This window comes from Bidens hawaiensis, unplaced genomic scaffold (genome assembly GCF_021521415.1).
Source record: "Bidens hawaiensis isolate Kalapana, Puna unplaced genomic scaffold, B.hawaiensis_p1.1 tig00000636_1, whole genome shotgun sequence".
NCBI lineage: Eukaryota > Viridiplantae > Streptophyta > Magnoliopsida > Asterales > Asteraceae > Bidens > Bidens hawaiensis.
This window is the reverse complement of record NW_027491038.1, coordinates 3827821-3841511: the sequence shown is the minus strand read 5'-3', so window position 1 is coordinate 3841511 and position 13691 is coordinate 3827821.

The following is a 13691-nucleotide window of genomic DNA, read 5'->3' as shown; positions in this document are numbered from 1 at the left end:
GTAGCTTGGATTTGGGTTGTAAGTTCGGGAATCACCGCGGCCATTTATTTGACGACGAAAGCAGTCATGCGTCGGTTGGAGTTCTAGCGCGAGTGGCGACTTATTGGAGGCATGCTAAAAATTATAAAGAAATGAAATAAGTTTGAGGTAAAAAGAAATGAATATGAGTGTGTATAAAAATAAAAAAAAGTTTACGTTTGATTGTAAATTCCTAGAGTTAGTGAGGAGGAGATGTTAGTGTTAAATAAAATATAAAACTTTGTATATATATAACAATCCAAAACAAAATGTAAATGATTTTGAGAGATCGTAGCTTGAAAATTTGAGATTTTGAGATTTGTATAGTCGGGAAATCGTACATGAATCACCATGATTTGATACCCCGACACTAAAAATATTTATAAAACACCATATTGGAGTCTAAACATGTGCACGTACCACCGCGTCTTTTTCATGTTTTCGACTCAAATAACGATAATAACACATAATAAAACGGAGATACAACGAGATGTTAAAAAACACTTGTCCACGAACCACCGTGACTCTCGTGTTTTCAACACCAAAAATTAGGATGGCGATCGGAACGCTCGCATTCGACTACTTAAAGTATTGACACGTATAACACGGTTCGTTGGCCTAGAAAAAACGACCACTACAATTCAACCATCCCAGGTAAGTAAATCACCTACGATTCTTGGAATCTTTTTGTCAAATGGTCGTTTCATAGTGTCTCGCTTTCTATAATGTCTACAAACCCGATATAAATGCAATATTTAAGGGATTTTAAACAACGGGATCCAAGTTAGTCTTGTAATCCATAAAACACAATAAAAGTCTATTTTTGCGTTTTAAGGTAATGATACCTTGAGCATACTATGAAAATGTGTGTATGTCAACATTTATGATTTTTGTTGAATTAAATAAGTTTATAAATAAACGAGTGTAATAAACAATCAAGTAAAGTAAACATGTATAAGCACACGTATAGGGACCTTAGAGCAAAAACTATACTAGGTCGTTACGTCTAACCACCTATCTTATAGTCTTGTGGATTTGATACCAATCTGTCACACCCCGACCAAAGGCGGCGGAACATGCCGGGGTGCAACGGATTGCCCAAATACACAAGACACTATTTAAAGTGACAATATTTAATAACTCATTTAATTTCACAAAATCATAACATCACATAACAATATTCATACGATAATCATAACAAAATAGAGCAAATAATATATTGTTCATTTTTGCTAATATCCTAACGGTCTTTGATAGCGTTTTGTCCAAGTCTCGAGTCAACCATAAGTCAAACCTGTAACACTGCATAAAATAAAGTTTATCAACACAAAGGTTGGTGAGTAATTCTTAGTATTGAACAAATATGTATATAATAGGAAATTCCACAACTTGTATACGAAACAATAAATAATAACAATAATTTGGATAAATGAGATCGCTAATAAGAATACATTAGCGACACCTTGCTATAAGAGAATACCAAATAGCCTAGGACTTTGTATGAGATCGTTAATAAGCATACGTTAACGACACCGTCTATAAGAGAATACCAAATAGATTCGAATTTTATATGAGATCGTTAATAAGAATACATTAACGACACCGTTTATAAGAGAATACCAAATAGATTTGGATTTTATGAATCAACCAACCAAAAACGGTAAACACATTAGCATGTAAGCATATGAGCATATAACACCAAATTGAGCATTTATTTAAGTAAAGTACACAATAAAGTTTTGTGGTTTAAGACTCAAGTATAAAGCATTTAGTTTGAATAAGTATGCAATATCACCCCAAAACGAAAGATGGAAAACATGGTATGAAAGTACTCACATTCAAGTATTAAACTTGATCGGTAAAAGACGGGAAATCAGAAGGACGGAGTTTAACGAGCAAAGCCTAAATAAAAAGGAAAAGCCTTGAATTAGAAAGGTTGTTTTAGGAAAACTTTAAAATACAAGATAAGAAATGTAAACAATTAAAGTTTAAGGTTTAAAATGTAACTATTTAAGAAATTATAACAATAGTCCTTTAAATATATAAGTTTGCTCGAAACCGGGTTAAAGTATCTAGCCTTAATATTTTCTTAACCTATGTTAAGTAATAAGGTGGGTAAAAATGCAAGAATGCAAGTCCCTTTATAATATAGATACTAAAACGGGTTTTAACGATTGTTCGGGTTGTTGGTTCGGGTCTTGATAATTGGTCAAACCCAAAGTCAAATTTCCAAATAATAAATGTTATGAGATAACTCAATAAAACTTAATAAAACTTAACCAAGTATGTAGTTCTATTGTTTTAGAACTAACAACGTACGTTTAGCGAGTGTTCGGTTTGTCGGTCCAAACTTTGTTATGAGATCAAGTTAGATCTAACATTTCCAAGTACTTAAGATAATTATTAAAATCAGTTTCTAAAGTATTTTTTAAAGATTTATACAAGTCTTGATAGCTAGAAACACACTTGTGTGTCTTAAGCGAGGTTTAGTTCGGTTTGGTTCGGTTTCCATCTCACAATAAGTTCATAGATGGTTTCCACATGTCCAGATATCAAGGTACTTGTATAATAATTTATAAATTAAGATACTTAAATTTTACAACCAAAAAGTTAACAATAAAGTCTTTAAACGAAAGTTTGGTTTTCGGTTCGGATCTTGTTTCGGGTTAAGACCGAGGTAAGATTCTACAAACCCATAACCATAGAACTTACACAAATGATTTTAGAAACTTAAATCTAACAATAAGCATGTTTAAACAATTATTTAACAAAACTAGTAAACAAAGTTCGGTTTACGGTTTGGGGCTATTTATGGTTAAACCGAGGCTAGTCTCTTCAAACCCATAACCATGGAACTTAATAAATAAGCAAGATGAGCAGAAGTTAAGCATGGTTAGTAAGCATAATAAAGTTAGATGGTTAGATAGTTAGATATATATCAAGGACCACAAAAGTCCTCCATGAAGCCTTGCCTTACGAGGCCCGACACTCCACCGACCGAGACCGGGGAAGTGACCACCGAAGGTAACAAAGGGTGTATATTATATATATGTTGTGTCATAAGCTTCAAGTATTAAATAAGACTAAGTAAACTAATTAAAATGGAAAACTTGATCAGTTTGAATTTTGAAAGTCAAACCTTAAAGAATAATGAAAAACAACCTTAATGATCCTTGAATTTCAGTGATGGAAAGAGTTATAAGCAGGGATTAAGGTGGGAGAGGGCCTTGTATTTAATATATGCTTAAATGCGTTAAACAAGTGATTTAATGGGTAAAAACCGGATTTTGGTTAATAGAACAAACAAGAAAACATAATATGCAGATCTGTCTAGTGCCACCATCGCGATACGCGACCACATGGGGGTCTAACCCATAGCGTAGCGCGATGGGTTGGGCGGGTATAATTCTTAAAGTTTGATAAATGACAGTTTTGGCCCCGGAGTTCGTTTTAAGTGTTTTTAACGCGTTTTAAGGACCGAAAATGATGTTTTTAAGACCCAACAAGTGTAAAACAATATTTTAACATCAAATCCATCATTTTGATTATATCATAAGTTTCGTTTTACAAAACGGGTCGGTTTTCATAAAATTATTGCAAAACGAATACAAATCGGACCCGAATTTGACGAATGTCACAGTATCCCCTACTTTAGAAAATTTCGTACCGAAATTAAGATGAAGATTATGATGCAATCATTGTGTCTTCTCGTTCCCAAGTGAATTCCGCGCCACGCCGTGATTCCCATAGAACTTTAATTAACCGAATACGACTACGCTTGGTTTTCTTCTCGTTGCGATCCATAATCTCAACGGGCCGTTCAACCAAGATCATCGACTCATCGACATGCACTTCTTCGAGAGGTATATGGAGATTACCCTCAACTAAGCACTTTTTAAGATTCGAAACATGAAAGTCGGATGAACACCGACATGTTCTAACGGTAGTTCGATTCGATAAGCTACCTTCCCAACACGTTCAAGAACTTTGAAAGGACCAACGAAACGAGGAGCTAGTTTACCCTTCTTTCCAAAATGGACTACCCCCTTCCAAGGAGATACTTTTAGAAGGACAAGATCGTCAACATTAAATTCGATCGGTTTTCGCCATTTGTCGGCGTAACTCTTTTGATAACTTCTAGCGACAAGGAGGTTCTTACGGATTTAATCGATAACGTCGGTGGCTTCTTGGACCATTTCGGGTCCCGTGATTTGAGCTTCACCGATTTCGTTCCAACTAATCGGAGAATGACATTTACGACCGTAAAGAGCTTCAAAAGGAGCCATCTCGATGCTAGAATGATAATTGTTATTATACGAAAACTCGATTAAAGGGATGTGAGAATCCCAATTCCCACCGAAATCAAGAACACACACTCGTAGCATATCCTCGAGTTTTTGAATCGTACGTTCGGATTAACCGTCTGTTTGAGGATGATAAGCGGTGCTAAGATCGAGATGTTTTCCTAAGGTTTCTTGAAGAGATCACCAAAAATGAGAAGTAAAACGAGCATCGCGATCGGAGATGATAGACAATGGTAAATCGTGTCGGCACTCAATTTCCCGAACATAGATTTAAGCAAACTGCTCGACAGAATACTTTTCGCGGATCGGAATGAAATGAGCAGATTAGGTTAAACGATCGATGATCACCCAAATACTATCTTTTCCTTTTTGGGTGTTGGGTAGTTTAGTGATAAAGTCCATAGCAATATCTTACCATTTCCAAACGGGAATCGGTGGTTGCTCGAGTAGACCAAAAGTTCTTTGATGTTCGGCCTTGACTTTTGAGCAAGTATGACATTTATATAAAAAAAACGCTACGTCTTTTTTCATACCCGGCCACCAAAAGGTAGCACGAATATCTAAATACATCTTATCCGCACCGAGATGAATGGAATACCGTGAAATATAAGCTTCTTCGAGTATACAAGTACGAAGGTCATCGCGATCAGGAACCCACAAACAATTAAGAAAGTACAGGAGACCATCGGGTTCGGTTTCGAGTTAAAGTTCGGCACCATATGACATTTCGTCGTACATGTTACCTTCTTCAACGTAGGTACGCTGAGCTTGGAAGACACGAATTTGAAGATCGGTTTAAACAAAAACGCTTAGAAGCAGAATGGTTTTAACATTAACCTTTCGACTTAGGGCGTCGGCGACAACATTCGCTTTACCGGGATGGTGGCGAATCTCCCAATCGTAATCACTAAGTAATTTGGCCTATCTTCGTTGTCTCATGTTGAGATCTTTTTGGTCAAAAATATGTTGAAGGCGTTATGATCGGTAAACACAACACATTTTGTACCGTAAAGGTAATGTCTCCAGATTTTGAGAGCGAAAAAGACGGCACCAAGTTCGTGATCGTGAGTCGTATAATTCTTCTCTTTGACCTAAAGTTGCCTTGATGCGTAAGCAATGACTTGACCTCGTTGCATGAGAACACAACCAAGGCCTTGATGAGAAGCATCGCAAAATACAACAAAATCGTCGTTTCCATCGGGAAGGGTTAGAACGGGAGCATTGAAAAGCATGTCCTTGAAAGTAAGAAAGGCTTCCTATTGTTTTGATCCCCAATCGAATGGTTTTCCTTTATGAGTGAGGGAGGTGAGGGGCAAAGAGATTTTGGAAAAGTTTTGAATGAATCGCCGATAATAGCCGGCCAAATCAAGGAAGGATCGAATTTCTGTGGGAGTCGTTGTAGTTTTACGATGTCACACCCCAACCTACAGCGGAAATGTCGGGGCGTGAGCTGATTGCCATAGCTCTCAAGGTAATATTATGAAATTATAAGCGGCAATATCTAATTAATTTATTTATGATCAAACAACATTTAAATACAACAAAAAATAAAGAAAAATACAAATACAAAACCAACTATTCTTGTATATGTTTATTATCCTAAAGTCATCTCTACGTGAGCTGCAGTTCGATAAGCAATCCAAATCTATAACCTGCAAATGCGTACAAAATATATATTTGTCAACAACACATGTTGAGTGAGTAGATCACCAGTTTTGACACAAACAAACATGGTAATATATAATGATATAAATGAATAAAAAAATAGGAAAAACTGTTATCTGTGAGTATAAATAATGAAACCGTTAAGCAAGTAATGAGTGTCGGTGAAACCATTGCCAATGCGATCGGGCTCCGGTCACTATGACGGTCGTATGATCATACTATGTGGATGAGGAGGAAGATGAGGATGAAATACCAACCTACCATAAAAACAGTAAACACATAAGCATATAACAAATACCAAGCAGTCATTCAATTGATACATAACACAAAGATCACAGTTTGCATTTGAGAAATAATAGTGTAAGTAATTTGATAGTTGGTACGCAAGTGTCCATAAAACATTTGAAAACAAGTAAAAATAGGGGAGTGATTACTCACCTAATCGGATGAACGAAATAAAACAAGTGATGATGTGATAGAGATGAACCCTTCGGAATATACCATTAAGGATTCATAGTTAAATAATATAATATCAAATTAATTATAAGAGATATAACATGATTTAAGGAATTCAAATTTTTAATTTGATTAAGTTATGTTTGAGATTAGAATGGTTAATGATTGATCAATTAATCTCCACGATCATTGTTATTAATAGTCTTATTAATTATAAATTCTCCGATAATTACCATGATATAATACATAATTAAATACTTAAATAATTTAACTAATACAAGATATGCTTGAAATAACAAAATATAAATAGATAAATGATTAAATATACAAATTATATAAAATAATTTAATTAAATATAATTTGAGATATTCTTCTAATAATAATAATGATATCTAAATAAATAAATAAAATAGTTATAATAATGTGTAGAAAAATATATATATTTGTCTTAAATATTATAAGGAAAATCTGTTTAATACGTTTAGTTTATATAAAATAAATATAAGTTTATAAATACGCTCAACGACAAGAATCTCAAATGATGATGTTGGGTTTAAATAAGTTAAAGTCTATTATCAGTATATATGCTTACATACATATGTATATATATATGTATATATATAAATTAACGAGATTAATTGATATAAACGTAACCTAGCAACGTTGGTTTAATGAAATAATGTTTGTTTTATATTTAATAATAATTATAAATCATTGAAAACAATTAAAAAAATAAAAGAACAAAACTGTTCTGGCCAGGGATCGAACCTGCGACCCTAGCCGGCTCAGATCTTAAACATACACACACAACCAACTGCACTACCAAGTCAATTGGTTAGAGAATGAAAACAAATTAATAACTACAGAAGCTTGCGAAACCCCAATTGTTTTTAAACCCTAAAATCCTAAGTCGTTTAATCTGTTATTTGTAAGATCAAATTAAGTTACGGTTAATGTTATACGATACCAAAGGAACACAGAAGCATAACAATTACCTTTAACGAGGGTTGATTAATGGTGAACGGAGAGACAAGACGGACGGCTAAAACGCGAAGAGATTAGGTCAGTTGTAGGCTTGAATAACGTAATTAATCATAAGGTTTTGATGCGCGAGATATCCAGGAAGGTTGACGTAGGATTAATTGAATTATGAAGACCGTTATGGTGTCCATGAAAAACGGGTTAGGATGGCGATACAATTTTAGTTAATACATATAATAGTTGATCGTGTTTTCTTAATTAGACTGTCGGTGAGATTCAAAATACGCGTAAAAACGATTTGTTATAATCAATTCCATCTATAGAGCGAAGATTAGGGTGCAAGGCATCCAACGAGTTGCGGGTTTGGGTCTTGGATATGGGTTCGGGTCCTGGGTGAAGATGTAAAATAATAACTTTGGGCAGGTTTACAAGTAAGTCCCTGAAGTTTAAATATGGGTACAAAAATGGTTAAAGCTTGTGTCTAGGGTGAAATATGTATTTATCTCAAAGTTATATCTTAAAATTTTATTCATTAACAATAATAATAAAATGATATTAGCTCGATAAACACGATTTGTTGTTGATTAAAATTACCCGAAACCAGAACGGGTCGGGTATTGGTATTAATAAATTAAACGGAAAAGCCGAGTTGTTACATCCAATCCTTAACGGCCTCAATTTTAGCGGGATCAACATGAATACCTTTGTCTTTTACGATATGTCCCAAAAATTGAACTTCCTCGAGCCAAATTTCACATTTGGAGAATTTGACGTAGAGTCGTTCATTTCTAAGGAGCTCGAGAATGGAATGCAAATGATGTTCATGTTCGGCTTTGGTCTTAGAAAATATGAGGATGTAATTAATAAAAACAATAACGAATTTATCAAGAAACGGTTTGCAAACGCGGTTCATGAGATCCATAAACACCGCGGGTGCGTTGGTTAACCCGAAGGACATGACCAAAAATTCGAAATGTCCATATCGAGTACGGAATGCGGTTTTTGGAATGTCTTCTTCGCGAACATTTTCAATAGTGAGTTTTTTGAGAAACAAGTTGTGCCTTGAAGATCGATTTTTGAGAAACAAGTTGTGCCTTGAAGTTGGTCAAAAAGATCATCGATTCGTGGATTTGATACCAAAGGTAACAAGGGGTGTATATTATATATATATATATGTTGTGTCATAAGCTTCAAGTATTAAATAAGACTAAGTAAACTAATTAAAATGCAAAACTTGATCAGATTGACTTTTGAAAGTCAAACCTCAAAGAACAATGAAAACAACTTTAAAGATCCTTGAATTTTAAGTGATGGAAAGAGTTATGAGCAGGGATTAAGGTGGGAGGGGGCCTTATATTTATAGGATAAGCTTAAATGGGTTAAACAAGTGGGTAAAAACTAGATTTTGGTTAATAGAACAAACAAGAAAACAAAATATGAAGGTATGCCTGGTGCCACCATCGCGATACGCGACCACATGGGGGTCTAACCCATCGCGTGGCGCGATGGGTTGGGCGGGTATAATTTCAAAGTTTGATAAATGACAGTTTTGGCCCCCGGAGTTTGTTTTAAGTGTTTTTAACGCGTTTTAAGGACTGAAAAGGATGTTTTTGAGACTCAACACGTGTAAAACAATATTGTAACATCAAATCCATCATTTTGATTATATCATAAGTTTCGGTTTACAAAACGGGTCGGTTTACATAATAAATTATTACAAAACGAATACAAATCGGACCTGAATTTAACGAATGTCACACTTACACATATTTTATACTCTAATTATCTTATCACCCTATCATAACAAGAATGATCTGCTTACTTGTTATTGTTAATGTTTACCTTTGCTGAATGCTGACACAAATTATATGTTATTTTTTCAATATGTGGATCTCATACTCGGGTAAACCATATTCCTAGTGTTGATCTATTCTTGCAACTTTATGAAAAATGACTTTGATAAAAAGACAAATAAAAAACAGATCATCCATTTGCTAAAGATTGATTAAGGTTGTGTTTGTTTTTGCTTATAAGGTCTGCAAGAAGCCTATGTCTGCGGGCGCGCAGACATAAGCTTTTGAAGACTATTTGTTATTATTTTAAAAAAGATCTGAAAACTGCTTTTATGGTCTTAAAAGATAAGCTTTTTTCACCATCTTCACACATCTTCACACTTCTTAACATCATACCAAGTACCAACACGCCAATGTCCAACACCACCACCACCCACCATCCGCCACCACCACCACCATCCACCATCCAGCGTTTGCCGCCATCACCACCCACCACCACCGTCCGCCGCCACCACCACCCACCACCACCACCACCACCATCCACCGTCCGCCACCACCACCCACCGTCCGCCACCACCACCACCACCACTGTCCATCACCACCACCACCCCCGTCGGCCACAACCACTGTCCACTACCACCACCATCCACCACCCACCGTATGTCGCCACCACCATCCACCACCACCCACCGTCCACCGCCACCACCACCACCACACCCGCCACAACCATCCACCACCACCACCATAGTCCACCACCCACCACCACCCATTGTCGGCCACCATCACGGTCCACCACCCACCACCACAACCGTCCATCACCACCCCCCACCGTTCACCGCCTACCACAATCCTCTACCACCACTCACTTCCATAGTTCATACACCACTACCAATTATTTTAGCAGTCTACAAACGTTAAATGACTTTTATCTACTTTAATATATATGATACATTACTTAGTTAAAGCGTTACGTCACTCTCACGTACACCATAGGGCTTCAACTAACTCACTCGTTAACTCGTGCGTTATGGTTTAACTAGACATTAAATATAAATAATATGTGTGATTAGTTATTTGGGTGTGGCCCCATCATTTCCTTGTTAAAACGCCCCCGCTACCCGACTAACTGTCGCCCCTTAGCGTCCCAGCTATGTGGCTAGTGTTAAGGCCCGACCACCTCAGCTATGCCGCTTCCTTTGACTCCCCACAACAAGTAAGCTTATTGTTCAGGGGTGTCATAATGAATCGTATTTGTGCGATGAGTTAAACCCGACAAGAACTTGGAAACTTTGTTGTAACACAACATGAGTTTTCGAGAGTTGTCATGAGCACAATAAAAATAAAATAAATGGAAAACTTTACAAATTTTTTAAGTAGAAATTAAGAATAATATGTAACTGAACTTTTAAACGAGGTGAGATGGTGAATATACAACTAAAAGATATATAAGAGAAATATGTGATTGTCTCATAATCCTAATTTTGATCCACCATTGCAACTTCAGGAAAATGATAAAACAAGAAGAAAAAAAACAATTATCCATTTGGTAAAGATTGACTAAGTTGGCATTTGTATTTTGGGCATTTGGGAGGTAAGAGGAAAACTATTCTCCAAAAACATAATTTCCAAGAAAAAGACCAATGTTAACAATCACAGTCGAGGGGTGTTGAATGAATTGTATTCTTGAGTGGGTGTGTTAAACCGAAAAAGAACTCGAAAAGTAATTTATTAAAGTATGACATGAGTTTTTATTTTATCTTTTAAATTTTGTTATAAAATAATCTATCAATTCACGTTATGACAAAACATATTTTTAAGTATCATTAAATGGACTTAAATGGATTTAACTCGAACTCATCGGTTCAGCTCGAACACGCTATGGTAAGCTAAACATGTTCGCTGGTTCAAAAGAAAACGACTAAGTCCACACCTACTAATTTAATCTTTTCATACCCTTATACTACATAAGACGGCTTAAAAGACATGCCAAACGATACTGGGTTTAAAAGGATAATTTTATTGTGATCCTTAAGGGATCGTATTAGATAACACACTCAGATTTATAGTTTTCTTCATTTCTTGAATTTTCAATATAATTTAAGAACGTATTATTGATAAGATCTACATTCAAAATTTTGGAAGGTCGTTATCATTTAAATACACTACAAATAAGGTATTGTTAGTTTAACACATTTTATACCAAGTCTTCAAATTTAATTAACTTATTGTTATAAATTTCTAATAAAGACATATTTTGATATAGAGAAACTTGCTCGTAAAAAATTATTTCCTATGACTCTAAACCAGTGTTATAGAAATCACTAGGCGCCTAGGTGCTAGTCACGCGATGCGGTAGAGACTGGCTATTAGTCAGGATTTTCAAGGATTAATCGAGATTAATTGAATTGGAATTCATATGTAACTTTTCATACACACATATATGAATTGTAAAATTTTTATCGACTTTGACCAAATAGCAATTACTCGGCAACCAACCGATAGGGTACCGACTAACGATTAATAAAGAATTTATCGGCGCCTAGTCAGGATATTTACAACCATGCTAGTAACTATTTCTTTAATAATAAATTTGACTGGTAATTGTTAGTTTGTTGCATATTACATAAGTATATATTTTAATGATTATGTTAATGAAAGAATTTCAATTAAGAAATGGACATCGAAATTTATTAGCAAAGGACTAAAGATAATATTGCATGATAAACCAGGGTCTATTTTACTAATTTCAGGGAGAAATCCTTTATTTTGTTGTTCACGATAAACCCCTTTACGAAACTCGACCAAATTTCAATATCCAAATTTTACCTTTTTCAACATTTCAAACCGATTTTTAACTTTTTTTACTAAGTCGAACTGAATTACATATTTGATTTTCGATTCAGCTTAAACCAGATTATACAATCGGTTTTTGGTTCTAGAAAACTCAGTTCAGTAATATTAAGAAGCCCGGATTACATATACTTATTGATTTTCTTACTTGTACAAATTAGCTCGTTATAAAACCGGGAATTCCAACCAACAAGCACTAATCTTGTTAAAGTTTGGGTTTCGGTTTGAAACCGAAATGAATGGAATCGAGTTTTCGGTTCGGTTTTACAAACTTTGAATTAGGTTCGGTTTAGTTCTCATTTTCCAGCGAATAATTTTCAAATAAAACAATCAGAAACCCAGATCAATCAAGTCGTACATATTTGCTCTATGAATATTTACTCATTTGTATATCTAGCCAATATGACCACTGGATTAATATCATTATAGATTTATACTCAACAATAAGTCTATGATCTTCTTGGGGATCTACACAAATCTTGTATATTGTTCCCACGTCTGTCTGTTTGTTTATTGTATTTGGTTAATGTAAGGATATTTTAACAAGAAACATCAATTTTTAAATATAAAATATAGTCATGCTTCGTCTGTTTTGATGTATTTGTTAAATAATTATTGAGTGGAGTTTGGGTTGTACTTTGTTAACCAATTTTTTCCCATCTTATCTCTTTGTTATTAAAGTGAATAAAGAGAAGAAAATCACGACTGTATCATTTTTAAAAAGGTGTTATACCTCTCTAGTGTCACAAATATGTCTATGGTTTTAAAACTGTAACATGTGTTGGTGTTAAGCTTTTTAAGTAAAAAGTTTGTGTACTATATATCTAATCTATCTATATAATTATCTACCATGAAATCCTATCTGTCGCTCTCAAGTTGTTCCTCCTATTCTCTAGAGCCATCAGATTGCTTGATTTCTAAATTGAGGCTTCTCATGTATTTGACCCGAATTCACGGGTATGGGTCTTACCAAACCCAGATAGTCTTTTAATGGGTTATAACATCTCATATATTTTTGAAACTCTTTCATAATCAAACAATAATTTTTGCGGGTCACAGGACTCACCAAACCCGGATAACTCCTAAACGGATTATAACATCTCATTTATTTGTGAAATAACTCCTTAATCATCAAAGAATAATTTACACGGGTTATGGGTCTTACCAAACCCTAATAGCCCTCAAATGAGTTATAAGATCTCATTTATTGATAAACACTATCATTAAACCATAATTTAATTTATCTCCTTTACATGTTCTCTATTGCTGTCTATCATCTTCATCGCCGGTTAACTTCCGATACTACCCATCATTGTCAACTACATTAACATCCCCTTTTTCATTAGACAAATATTTGTGTTTATGTTTGTTTATTTAAAAAAATCAACATGTTCGTGTCCGTTTATGTTTGTTCTTAAAAATCTAAAAAACTTACACATCTCAATTGAAAAAACTCAAATGCTAAAAAAATATAATAACAAACTAATATTTATGTATTAAATTAAACTAAACTACGTTAAAAAATAAAATAAATCATCATAAAATAGCAAAATGATTCAAACAAAAACTTGAATAAATCCCCGTAACACGTTAACCAGTGTAACATGTTTAGGTACTAACACTA